This window comes from Macrosteles quadrilineatus, unplaced genomic scaffold, assembly GCF_028750875.1.
Source record: "Macrosteles quadrilineatus isolate MER2022 unplaced genomic scaffold, UCM_ALF_1.0 Scaffold_4__1_contigs__length_99947679, whole genome shotgun sequence".
NCBI classification, from domain to species: Eukaryota; Metazoa; Arthropoda; class Insecta; order Hemiptera; family Cicadellidae; genus Macrosteles; species Macrosteles quadrilineatus.
This window is the reverse complement of record NW_026542597.1, coordinates 10,011,961-10,024,626: the sequence shown is the minus strand read 5'-3', so window position 1 is coordinate 10,024,626 and position 12,666 is coordinate 10,011,961. Positions and strand designations below refer to the sequence as shown.

The 12,666-nt window shown below is 36.0% G+C and overlaps 1 long non-coding RNA gene across 1 annotated transcript; it reads right to left on the bottom strand.

Moving 5' to 3' along the window:
* Positions 1-4,160: 4,160 nt before the first annotated feature.
* On the bottom strand, positions 4,161-10,976 carry LOC128992574 (uncharacterized). Its single transcript, XR_008490722.1, has 3 exons — positions 10,833-10,976; positions 5,707-5,851; positions 4,161-4,310 (listed from the first exon to the last, which is right to left on the bottom strand). It is a non-coding gene; the product is annotated as an uncharacterized LOC128992574 (long non-coding RNA).
* Between the last annotated feature and the right edge of the window lie 1,690 nt (positions 10,977-12,666).

The window sequence follows — 12,666 nt, the reverse complement described above, 5'->3', positions numbered from 1 at the left end:
TTATGCATTATTATTATATAATAAATAATGCTATTTAATAAAATAAAAGATTTGGTAATCATATGGTTAAACGTACGGACACTGACTAGTTTTTAGGTGGCGGAACAAGCAAATTTTCACAGTTTATTTGAATGTAAACCTATTTTACTCGAAATATGTTTGAGATAGAAAAACACTCTTGAAATACAAAAGTTGTGGATAATTTAGTTCTACACTACCGATCTTCCATAAGATTTAAGATCCAAGCATTGTAGCTTATAAGTTACAGACCAAAATATAATACCTTGCATACTCGAATTTATTCTTAAAATAGGTTTAATCCCCTAAACCACCCTTGAATTTAGAACTTTGCAAAACCCCCAACTTTGTACATCTACACCATATACATGGATTGTCGTCCCAATGCAAAATTGTATTATTCTAGGTCTTATATATGTTTTGAGATACATTATAGTGATCATTTGTCATCAGTGATATGCCAATCAATGTAAAAAGGTAGGTCAATGGAAAGCATTTATCTACGTGGTGATCGGATGCATAGCAGCTTCAAAACGGATACGTCACAAAATTCGTGTTTGCCTATTATATATATTGGGTATCTATATTTAATATATAGATACCCAATATGCCTATAAACATTCAAACTTATGGGTCAATTTGCTGCACACAAAATCCAACAAAGTCTTTTAATAATATAGATACTTATAAGGTTAAGGAAACTCCAGAACCACTTGGGTGGAACCCAAAAGTCAGATCAGGATAAAAACTACTTAGTTTTCCTATTTAATGCCTGAAGAATCAGTACACCAAATTTCAACGTTCTAGCTAGTCTGGAAGTTGGATTAATAATGAATCATTGAGTGAGGGCTTTTACTTTTATATGTTAAGATTATTAGCTAAATATAACACATATGAAAGGTACAAAATAAAATCCATAAGTTAAATACAGTAGTAGAATATATAAAAATGGAGCTCCAGACAAAGCTGTCTTTAAAATTTGAAATAGGTGTTGCTGCAGACTTTTAATTTTATTCAGCGAGATTACGCCCCTGAATTTAGTGTTACTCCCTCAATATGACAACACTGTTGGATAAATCTAGCTCAGTGGGATAAATGCAGGGATGCAGCAGGCACTTGTAGAGCGAAATTTCCCACAATTTCCATGTAACCGTTTGACTGGTTTTCAGGTTATGTGACAAAATCCAAAACACAATTGAACATAGGATGCACAATAAATCGGATGTGTTTACTTTTGGGCTATTGACTTAATTATTACATCAAACAATTAAATGTATTCTAACTTGTGTACCCGTTGCGAAAGCGTACTATAGCTAGCCGACATACCCGTGCTTCGCTAAAGGAGCGCTAAAGAGAATAATTTATTGTTATGTTCCATAGATCTGTTGTATGAAAAGTTAAATAACTCACAAAATAAATGCCTAACATTTGCATTTAAAGCATCAATCGAATTATTTTCAAAAACGTGTTTTATATCAACTAGACAGCTAGCTGTTATCCACGGGCTTCACCCCGTTCCGTTTGACTTCATAAGTATTAATAACACTATTGGATAAAATAAGTTAACTGATAATCATTTAGCGTTGAACTTACTAAACAACATCACAGATGCAATTTACGGACTTGAGAGGCCATCAATTCTGGACCTGCCCTTCAGATTTTTGTAAAGATCGAAAAATTTGTTGTTAACAGCTATTTTTAATGTTCAAAAGTTACTTTGTTGTATTGCATTGCATATTTATCATGAAAACATCAAAAGAAATTTACAGATATTTTTAGTTGTACATATTCTTTAAAGACATCAAGAGAGTTATCAAGATCCCTTAAGTTCGCTGACGATATAAATCTGTTTGTGGAAAGTTGCTTCCCTCTATGATTATGAGTAATTTTGCCTTAGGCTTAATACTTTAATTTGAAATGGCAACCATACAAAGTAGGTATTTTAAGCCAAGTACCAGTATGCATGGAGATGAGTGTAGGATGGATGAGTGGCACGATTTTGTATCCTTGTTAGTGACTAAGGCTGACATATTCCTTAGACACAGCTGTCAATTAATAGCCCATACTTTGGGCTAATGGAAACTATAGGGACCTACAGTTTATAGTAGAATCCGAACCACATTTTTCCTAAGTATAAAAAAATTGGTCTAATTATCAGGATAGTACTGCGGATAGTCGTAGTAAGGGCGTTAATTCAAACCACGAAGTATCACATCCACAGTACATGCCTATAAATATCCACAACTCGTGACCTCCTAGTAGCTGAATTACAGGATGACACCACCGTCTCAGTCTCTTAATGATATCTTAGCTAAGACTTGACCAAAGATAATGGTTGATTCCACCAAGAATAAGTTAAAAATTGTTGGCATTAACAAAATTCTCTGGATATTGACTATTTCCCAGATTCTTATTGACTTGCCATGTGCGTTTGGGCTTTGTGCCAGACATTCAGCACATCTGCGCCAAGACCTCTGGCATTCTCAAAATGATCTGCTGTGCAAGACACTGTTTGAGCATCCATGATTTTTGTATCCATACCTGCTATATATCCAGTATAATTTTTATGTGCGGCAACAACTAGGGTCTTCGGTCTTACTGTGTATTCTGGTCGCTTTTACCAGCACAGCCTTTTTCAATGTCTTAGGCCCCCAATACGGGAAGAATGAGCGTACGCCTAGTATAAATTGTCCTTAAAGTAGTTCTCGTATGTCAAGAAGTTTACAACATAGATTTACATTGTAAGAAAGGGGATTAACCCCGTACCCACGGTGCTCATCTAAGCAGATACTCTGTTTACATTATACTTATAGTCCTCGCCACCCTAAGTTGAGGCAGCCCAAGGCCGCACGGCGTATATCTAGTGCGGCCTTTGGCTGCCTCAACTTAGGGTGGCGAGGACTATAGTCGACCAGTTGGTGTGAAGAGAGTTGAACAGTAGCATGAGTATCGATTTACAAATTCCTTTCCCAGCTGACGTGAGCTAGGCGATGACCGGTAGGGCTGACTTCCAAGAAACATCGTTAACCTATAAGTCAAACACCCAATCAGCCAATGAGAAGGGCTAATGAAGAAAATGGAGGGGTGAGGAGTCTCTCAGCTGGAGCTGGAGGACCTGAAGAAACAAATCGAGGAGTTCACCACGGGCCACTGGACCAAGAAGATCGAGAGTTTCGGAGTGTGTGTATCGGTGCGTGTGCTTCTGGGACAATAAACAGTATGTAAAAAGAATAAAATATATAACTAAAGTTTTGTAAAACAAACATATAGTTTGTCAGTAACTCATTCTTTTAAATTTTTAATTGATTTTCTTTTCTTGTAAATTATAACGTTGTAAATTTATTTATCTTATTATTTTTGATCTTTGCCTTTTCAAAGTTTTCTTTTGCTTTACTTTTGTTGTTTTTCTTAATTTAATTTTGTTCATTACACGTTGAGCAACACCCTTAAGCAGTCTTGTGTCTCATTAACCTAACACCTCTAGACTATCAAGTTCAAACATTTATTCAGAGGAAAATTCTTGAGTGATTTTATTGGGTTGGCTAAATAGAGTTTTTGTTTCAACTTTTGAATTACTTATTTCATTTAAACATCTTTGCCACCAAGACTGATAATTGAATATAATATAATAGGTTACGTACCTTATTCCGTCTTCAGTCTTAACTTAGTCAATGCTGGATGACTAGTTTCGGGAACAAAGTCCCCGAGTAAAGTAAAGTTTAAATAAGGATTTGATAATGGGACTTTGTTCCCGAAACTAGTCATCCAGCATTGACTAAGTTAAGACTGAAGACGGAATAAGGTACGTAACCTATTATATTATACTTATTTCATTTTTACAGTACACTCATTAGTCATTAAACACCAACATTATTTTATTTTACTAGCTATATATTAACTTTGCTTCTTAAGATTGGCACTCGCATATATAATATAAATATAAATATCATTTTATCTTTATGTATAGTTATCTGAGACATGTACGAACAAGAACAATAAAAAAATATATCTAAAAAAAGAATATTTTATCTATAAAACTGTCAAAATAGTTAGAAGATCAAAATAAAATATATAATCATTTTTACATGTTTTCTTTACAAATTACAGAGAAGTTTACTGGTAAGAATTTTAACAAAATTAACTGCTATAGATAAATATAAGGTTTATTGGTGAAGTATAAAAACAGTACATAACAATAAAAGGCAACATATAATGATAACTATAGCTGCCCTCTACAGCGGCCAACCTTCTCCATAATATTTTTGTCCAGAGCTGGGGCTACATCTTTCTTCCTGAAACAAACATTTTAATCTTGGTAAAGAAAGTCACAATTTTAAAATACTCAGGGGTGCCAAATTATGCGGGTTGGTGTAGTTGGTAGTTTCAAATAAAAAGGTCTTATTTTACAATAAATTACCATAGGTACCCTTAACTAAAAGTTTTTAACTGGTTTATTCCGCCTACAAACGTGCGACACAAACTCGATCTTTGAGGGGCTTTCATTGCTTGTTAAAGACACATGTTAACCTCTTGCCACATTACCAAGAGTTATTCTTCTTGGTAGAAGAATAACTCTTGTTAATGTGGCAAGAGGTAGATATCTTCCTGAGGAGGATCTAATTGGGAAGCTACAGGCTTTTATCGGACGCCTGAACTTGTAACTTCAAGACAACAACTGTATGGGGTGCGCAATAATTTTATTTTTGGATGAAGTGCTTTATGGTCTTGGCCTGCCCCTGTTAACAGTTTTAACAGGATCAGCAACAGGTAAATTAAACATTTATATTTTGTCTAGGCCTATATTTCCCTGATCAAGTTAGTGCAGAGAAGTTTTTGTTGAATAATAGTTGTAAAGGCTTTAATTTCCTGAATTGAAATAAGTACCTGGGGACCGAGCCATGGCATAGTTTATTTTGATTGTAAAAGCAATATACAGGAATGGATGCTTTAGAAGAATTTGAAATTTATAAAACAATAAAAATTCAAGCTAACACATTATTAAACGACAAAATCAGTTTACAGTCTAACGCTCTGTATGATACTCTAATAAAAAAACAAGAACAGCTGATGAACAAAGAGCCGAGCTATACAAAGTCCACTGCCCAACCATCTTCCGCATCGCAGTCGTGACCCTCATCTGCAACTGTGCGCACAAGGTTGGGGTTGGACATTGTAAGTTTTTGTCAGTAAGCCTAGTCGTTTTGTTCATAAAACGTCTATGACTGTAAATAGTATATGTCCGTGTTTCGCATTTAAACTCTTGATGACCCTTTCGAAGTTACAGTGTTAAATGTTCTTGTACAAGATCTCATGATGAGGACTTAAGTCCTTAAACCCCGTAATCTATAAGGACTAAACAGGATCAATCTGGCAGTACTGAGGTAATTTTATACCTTTAATAGTTGGTTCATTGATCTTGAGACAAAACAACTCAAATATGAAAATGAATATTATGTTATTGATATATTTTAACGTAAACAGTAGGGCAATTACAATGTTGGTCATAATTGTTTTTATACAGTAGGCCAACATTTGGTGGCTTTTGTTCATAAATTCGGACTACTTAACAACTGTTTGGATTAGGCGGTATAGTTCATCTTCCCGTTGCGAAGCACAGGCACAGAAGCTAATAAATTATTAAGTGATTTAATAAATAACTCTATATATAATATTTACAATAAACTATACCTTCAAAAACCTGGCTGTTTAACGGATGAAATGGCAGACATACACTTATCTCACTAGGTGCTCTTCCTTAAGTTCTTTTACGGAGTACAGCGGCCTATAATTAGTATTCCTTTCAGCGCCTTCTGAAGGAGGGTGCATCCATCTCCTGCAAATGAGTAGGCAGTTATGAGTTGTAGTTAATAGTAGTAGTAGAACGAGGATAGCTATTCTAGGTACGTTTGAGACGACAGCAGGAAAAGTCTATATTTTGTGCTCTTCTGGTATAGTACTCCTGCACCCCAGTGGCGGATCCAGAGGGGGGGGGGGGCTGTCGCAGTTTGGAAATATATCTATATCTATATCTATACTATCTTACTATTATATAAAAATCTAATGGTGTCTGTATGTGTATTACTAATAGGTGCGAAAACTACTGAAACAACTTGACTTAAATTTTACAAAAATATAGTTACCATACCAAGGACCATTATAGGACTATTCACACTTCAATACTGACCGTGGGCTTTGCCCCTTTGGCTTTAAAGGTTCTGAGGAGAGGATTTTAAAAGTAAATATTGATTGGTCACCATGGCTGCAATGAAAATACTTACAATGTTTACATTTGCTTTAACATTTCAAAATAAACAAGAAGAACTGCCAAATTGCATATTTCACAATTGAAGACAGCTGATCTAATGAAATTAAATATACTATAGACAATTATGTGGTTGGTTTATTTAATAAAAAAAAATCAAAGATCATTTATTCAAAAACTATGTCAATGATTATAGAAATAAAAAAAATGCTCTGCTTTCGATTTTACAGTGTTATGAAAATAATGTTATTGATATATTTTCATGGAAACAGTAAGAAAATTAAAATGTATAGATGTTTTGTATGAATTTGGAGGCTACTTTAAATAAATTCGAACTGCTTAACATGTGTTAGAATAACTTAACATAACCTGCACATCACATTGTTTTTTTTTTTTATATGTACCGGTATATTTAGGAAAATTTAGTTAGCCTATTGTGTTTTGCTAAACCTGTTGTGGCTTAAATTAAACTAAAGAACATCATCAATAACTAAATTGTTCGTCGTTGATTTTTGTGTTCCAAAATCTGTTGTATATGTGTAAGTATATTTAATTATCAAATGGTAATACAAAATACACTTATTTTATGTTAACATAGCTTTCAGTTCCCATTTACTTTATTTGATAAATTTATTATTTGTGTTTTGCCACACCACTGATTAAATTAAACCAATGTAAATATCAAAACTAAGCAGTATGCAGTGTTCTTTTCTTTCTAAAATCAATTAAATATCCGTTACTATGTTTACTTAATGGTAAGTGTGAAAATGTAAAGGCAATGGACAATGGAACTGATTAAAAGAACTGGTTTGTATATTAAGTGGTTTGTTGATATTTTTGAAGAGAATCAGAGATGCAATGAAACATACTGTATTTGCTATTACATTTTTTAGTCCTTGATGCTTTGATAATCTTACTACTTTTGTCTGCTGTCTTTAATGCTAAATTATTTATTTAAACTTTGTTATAGTATATATATAGTTTCTTTAATATTTCAAAAGACTATTGATAAGGCACAATATTTTTAAAGCTTATAACAGCTGACTTAGTTTTGCTAATGATTTATTGTGAGTGAAGAAACTGAAGATGGAAGGATTGGTGATTTAATACGAAGAAGAGTGAAATTAAAAACATGTTCATTTAAATTTAATAATTAGTATTTTTGCATATTCAAAGTTGAAATTTAAAATGTTAAAAATCAAGAAAAAAGAAGGTAAATAATGTATGTGAAAGTTGTATTCAAAGATTTGGTCAGTTTTTCTCACATCAGCCTACACAAGATTTAAAATTATTCAAAACCAAAATGGTGGTATCCACTACCAGATTTAAAAGTTATAACTTAAACGTTTCTATTAAGGCCATGAAAGTTGAATTTTGTTTCTAAAAGCGTTGGTGGATGTGTAATTATTATACGCAACAGATGTAAAGATTAAAATGTTTCTATTTTGTGTCTTCTTCCCGTTGCAAAGCACGGGTACAACAGCTAGTGTCATATATTTTTGACTGCACGTAATACAGTAGTGCGTACAAATTGCGTACAATAATTTGTCACACTAACTTAGGACAAAGAAATGGTATAAAACTGCCATTTTTGAAGACTTAGTTTAAACAAATTTTTGGGGAGGGAGGGGGTACCCCCGAACCTCTCAGACACCCTGGTCCCCCCCCCCCCCTTGTGACTGTTCTAGATCCACCACTGACTGCACGTAATCTTTTCTATGGTCAGGATATAAAGCACTACACCGTGAGTACCCTTAAGCTTCATTTCCATTCCTACAAGTCGCAGGCACAAGTCGAGGCACATGTCGAGACCATGACGAGGCATATGTCGCACGTAGTTTGTCATGCCGTTTCCATTCCAGGCACAAGTCCCGCGACTACAACTGGCAGACAAGGCAGTGTTCTCTTTTATTGTGATGTGGTGAGGTTCGGTGGCTGATTTTGATTATATTGTGTTATACAAATCACCATGGATGACATAACAGCCTCTGCTTTTTTATTTATGGCTGGTGCATACAATGAACTTAGAAGAAAACTACCTAGATAGTGGATAAGAAGTTTTTTTGGCTAAAAGAGCATTGGAAGGTGCATTTAATCAATTGATGAGAGATTTGCGCGTACAAAGTGGCTTTGAAAATTTCCTCCAACGGACTCAACGAAATTTGAGGTTATGATTACCTCTCATTTATGAGCATGCGGTAGTTTGGAGGACCTGCGCATGCGCGAGTTGCAGGCACATGTGCCCGCGGCTTGGGCACATGTTTTGTCGCGCAGTCGGCGGGCACAAATTTGTGCCGCGACTTGAGCCAGGATGTTTCCATTCCTACAAATTTGGAGATTTGTGCCGGCACAAATTTGCAGGAATGGAAACGTAGCTTAAGATCCTTTAAGATTGGCCGGCAATGATCCAAATGCCGAACAACTGTAATAATCCTAAAGGTTCTGGACAGCATCGTTGTATCATCTGCAAATAATAATGTTTTCCCATTCAGATTAAGGCAGGATTTTGTATAGGTTAGGCCTAATACCCTTAACCTCATTGACGGGTAGGGCAGTCAAAATCGAAGCAAAAATTAAAGCCGAGTAGGCTAAGTTTATGGGAAGATTTCATTAGCTTAGTGTAGCCTAATGTTTTTAATATCATAAAATAAAAATGTCTTAAAATATTATTAGACTAGCCTAGGCTATTCATGGGGTTACAGCTCTTTTGCTTGATGCATTGAAATGGATTTGATGAAGTAGAACTACATATTACAACAAGTACTATTACCCCTGATCTATTTAACTGCACAACTATACTTATTATTTATTTTAACGTCTGTGATATATATTTGATAGGCTATGCATAAAAAATGTGACCGTGATAATAGGCCTATATCGCTATTGATCAAGTAGCCTATATACCGTGAGTTAATGTGTCTCAGACGAAGTCTATAGTAATCAGTGATTATTCAACGACCAATAAAATGGGCCTACTTAATTACTTGATGTCTTTAAGATGGCTAAGTTATTTTGTTAGTAGTATCAACTAAATTTAGACTAACCTACAAGGTTTATTATCACACATAAAAATGTTTTGATGGCCGTTGCCCTGGCGGTAGGTTAGTTGCGCATTTGCTACCTACAAAATCCGGGCCCTGTAGGGTGGGTTATAATGCGGTAGAATGGCGATAAACTTAGGTTAGTTGCCCATTGACGCCTTGAACAATAGATCTCTTGAAATTGTAAAGAGCAATGAAGCGTCTGCGTAGTCCTACGAAAAAGCCAGTCTACCAAAATAGGCAAATCATTATGAATTTAATGTGTACCATGTAACCTTGTAAGTTATAGCCATCCACCTCCACCTGTCACGTAAAGCCACAATAATCAAAGAAAAAATCTAGAGTGTAGTCTGTATTTACCAAATATAGTCTGTTTTCACCAATAGATCGCAGAATGTTTTTACCAACAGAGTGTAGTCTGTTTTCACCAAAATCACACTACTCCAGCTGCTGAGAGTATCAAATACGTATAGGCTATGCTATAAAATGCTAAAAACTCAATTGGTAAACTAAAACTGTCATACGAAAAACTTTATACTTTGTCAGCATCTTATAAAAAATAAAAATATAAAAAAAACTAGTGCACTTGTTGCTCGAAATCGATCAATAGTCTAGTACCGGAAGTTATATTAAAACTAATAGTCATAATTTTCTATGAGTTTAAAAATCCAACTAAAAGCGCAGTATGCAACTAATGGATAGACTAGGCCTATTTGATGTATCGATTCATTCGGTTAGCTAAGTTAGGTTAGGAACTTTACTAACCAAACTTCATATATTGAATGAAATAATCGATTTATTGATCGATATATTTATTCGAAAAATTATAGTGTAGGACGTAAGGCATAAAGTGCAGTTTAATTTTAAAATAGATATATTTTAAATATCGATTATTAATCAATATTTTCAATTTGATAGTTTCAATCGATATTAGCGAAGCCCAGGAAACTGTACCCCCAATTTATTTTATAGGCTACCAGAAACTAATTTGAATTTGCTTAACACGTTCGCTGCTGAGCGCTAGATGCCGGGACGGCGCCAGGTGCTGAACTAACGCTCGGCCGATGCGTGACATTGCTACCGATACACTGAATTACAGTAAAAACATCAGTAGTTATACTGGATGGCAATGTTCTGCAATAAAACTGGCTTTGGATATAGTACTAAGTGATTCTGATAGATAGCAGTACTACCCAGGTTACATTCGGTAAAGTAGTGTCGCTATCTAGCAGGAAAGAGGTGAAACAAAGCCCTGATCCAAACAAACCTGGTGGTAATTTGGGAAACTATATTTTTTATTGTCAGAAAAGTACGTCCCCACGAGCTGCAAAGAAATATAGGACGCTTGTGTCGTGCTGGCTTATCCATAGCAACGTTAAACAACAATGAACGGTGACGTTCTGGAACGTTCTTAGCTCCTGGCGCCGTGGCCCGGCTGACGTTCCGGAACGTCCGTAGCAGCGAACGTAAACGTTAATATTCTAATGACCATGTCCATGTCAATAAGTTACCTTTCAATTTTGTGATGACAAAAATGGTTCTTTTAACTGTAGTAGTTGTTGTAACTTAGGCCTAAATTGAAAATACACACCTAAAATACAAATTTGTATGACAATTTGACAATTGAAATTGACAAACAATAAATTCTCCAAAATCCAACCTCTCAAACTTAACTAGACAGAGCTAGCTAAGAAGAGCAGCAGCCAGCAGCAGATCTAAGAAGAGAAGAAGAAGAAGAAACGCAGAACAGAACACGAAACGAGACGAAGGAAGGCTGAAATTTGGGTGGAGTAGAGGTAATTCAAAGAAGTCGCGGGAATTTTCAGAAGTGTAGAGGGTAAGCGACCGCACCGCGAAACACGTGACCACGGCGAAGCCACGCCCTTCCCCCAGAAGGGAGGGGCCGGGACCTAGCTGACCGATTTGAGTTGTCGGTACCAACTTGATATGTGATTTAAGTGAAATGGTACCTAGATGAAAGGTTACCTAAATGAAGGCCTCCCACCGACTCATCCCACGGCCACCTTTAACTCATCGGTCGTGGACTCGTGGTGCATATGCTCGTGGCTGACTCGAACGTGAGTGAAAACTCATTAGAGCTAAAGCTACTGGGTCAGTACGGACGTCACTCACAGCAATCTTGACATTTTTAGAGGGTGTATGCGAACTGGATCGGGCGTTCCGCACAGTTCTGAATCCACCTCTCGCAAACACAGAAGTAAGTTTGGAATGGTTTGGAGGAGGATCTGTTGAAAGATGGATGTGGAGGAGAAAATTGCAAACATTAGTGAGTGCATTTTTACAGAACAAGAGGAGAATGCTAAAGTTAGGGGAAAAGGTTTTGGATTCACAACATTATTAAGAAAAAGTTGTTTTGTGGCGAATTCCACACTTTGTTCCCAACCTTATGTATGTTGACGTTATAAGCTTTTTAAATCCTTTAGGAATTATGATGACTAATGACAAGTTCAGAATCAGAATAGAGAGAGAGAGAGAGAGAGAGAGAGAGAGAGAGAGAGAGAGAGAGAGAGAGAGAGAGAGAGAGATCTTTATTTACAAATCGTTAAGATTGAAAATTGCGTCAAATATATTACAGAAACTTCTTTCGAGAGTGTCTTTTAGAATAATTGATCTACAGAGCTTGCCAGTCCAAGAACTCTCCAACGCCGTAGAAAGGATGGTGGTGCAGCCAATCCCGGAGTACTGTCTTCAGCTTCTCAGGACTGGAACTCTTGATTTCAGCTGGCAGATGGTTGAAAAATTTGGCTCCGATGTAAGAAGGCTTACCCTCATATCTTCTACTGTGGTGTGTAGGTGTGTACGCCTGAACGACGCCGAGCAACACTCACGATGTGCGAACGTAGAGATAATAGGTATCCCTGAAACACCAGAGGAAAACGTGTACAGAATTCTTCAGAGGCTCGCCGCTGTTCTGGGAGTGCAACACAACAGAGAAGACGTGTCGATTGCGCACTATGCCATCAGCAGATGTGTAGAAATCGTTCAGTGCCAAGCACATCTGTTGGTGACAGGTTCTTGCCGCAGTGGTCAAGAAGTATGCCTCACGGCATACGATGCACTGGTAGTATTTCATTGTAACACTCCCAACGCATAAGGATGTAGGTTCCTGTAAATTATTACTAACTATTATTAGTGTTGGAATAGTTAGTTCGAAACCCTATTGTTGAAGCTGGAAGAAGAATTATCTATAGTCTATAGAGGCCTATTATTATTGTTTCCTAGATATAGTCTATCTATTGCCAAGCATGTTATTTAATTATTATTATTACCTAGATATAGTCTATTGATCACCAAGCATGTTATTTAATTATAATGGTTACCTAG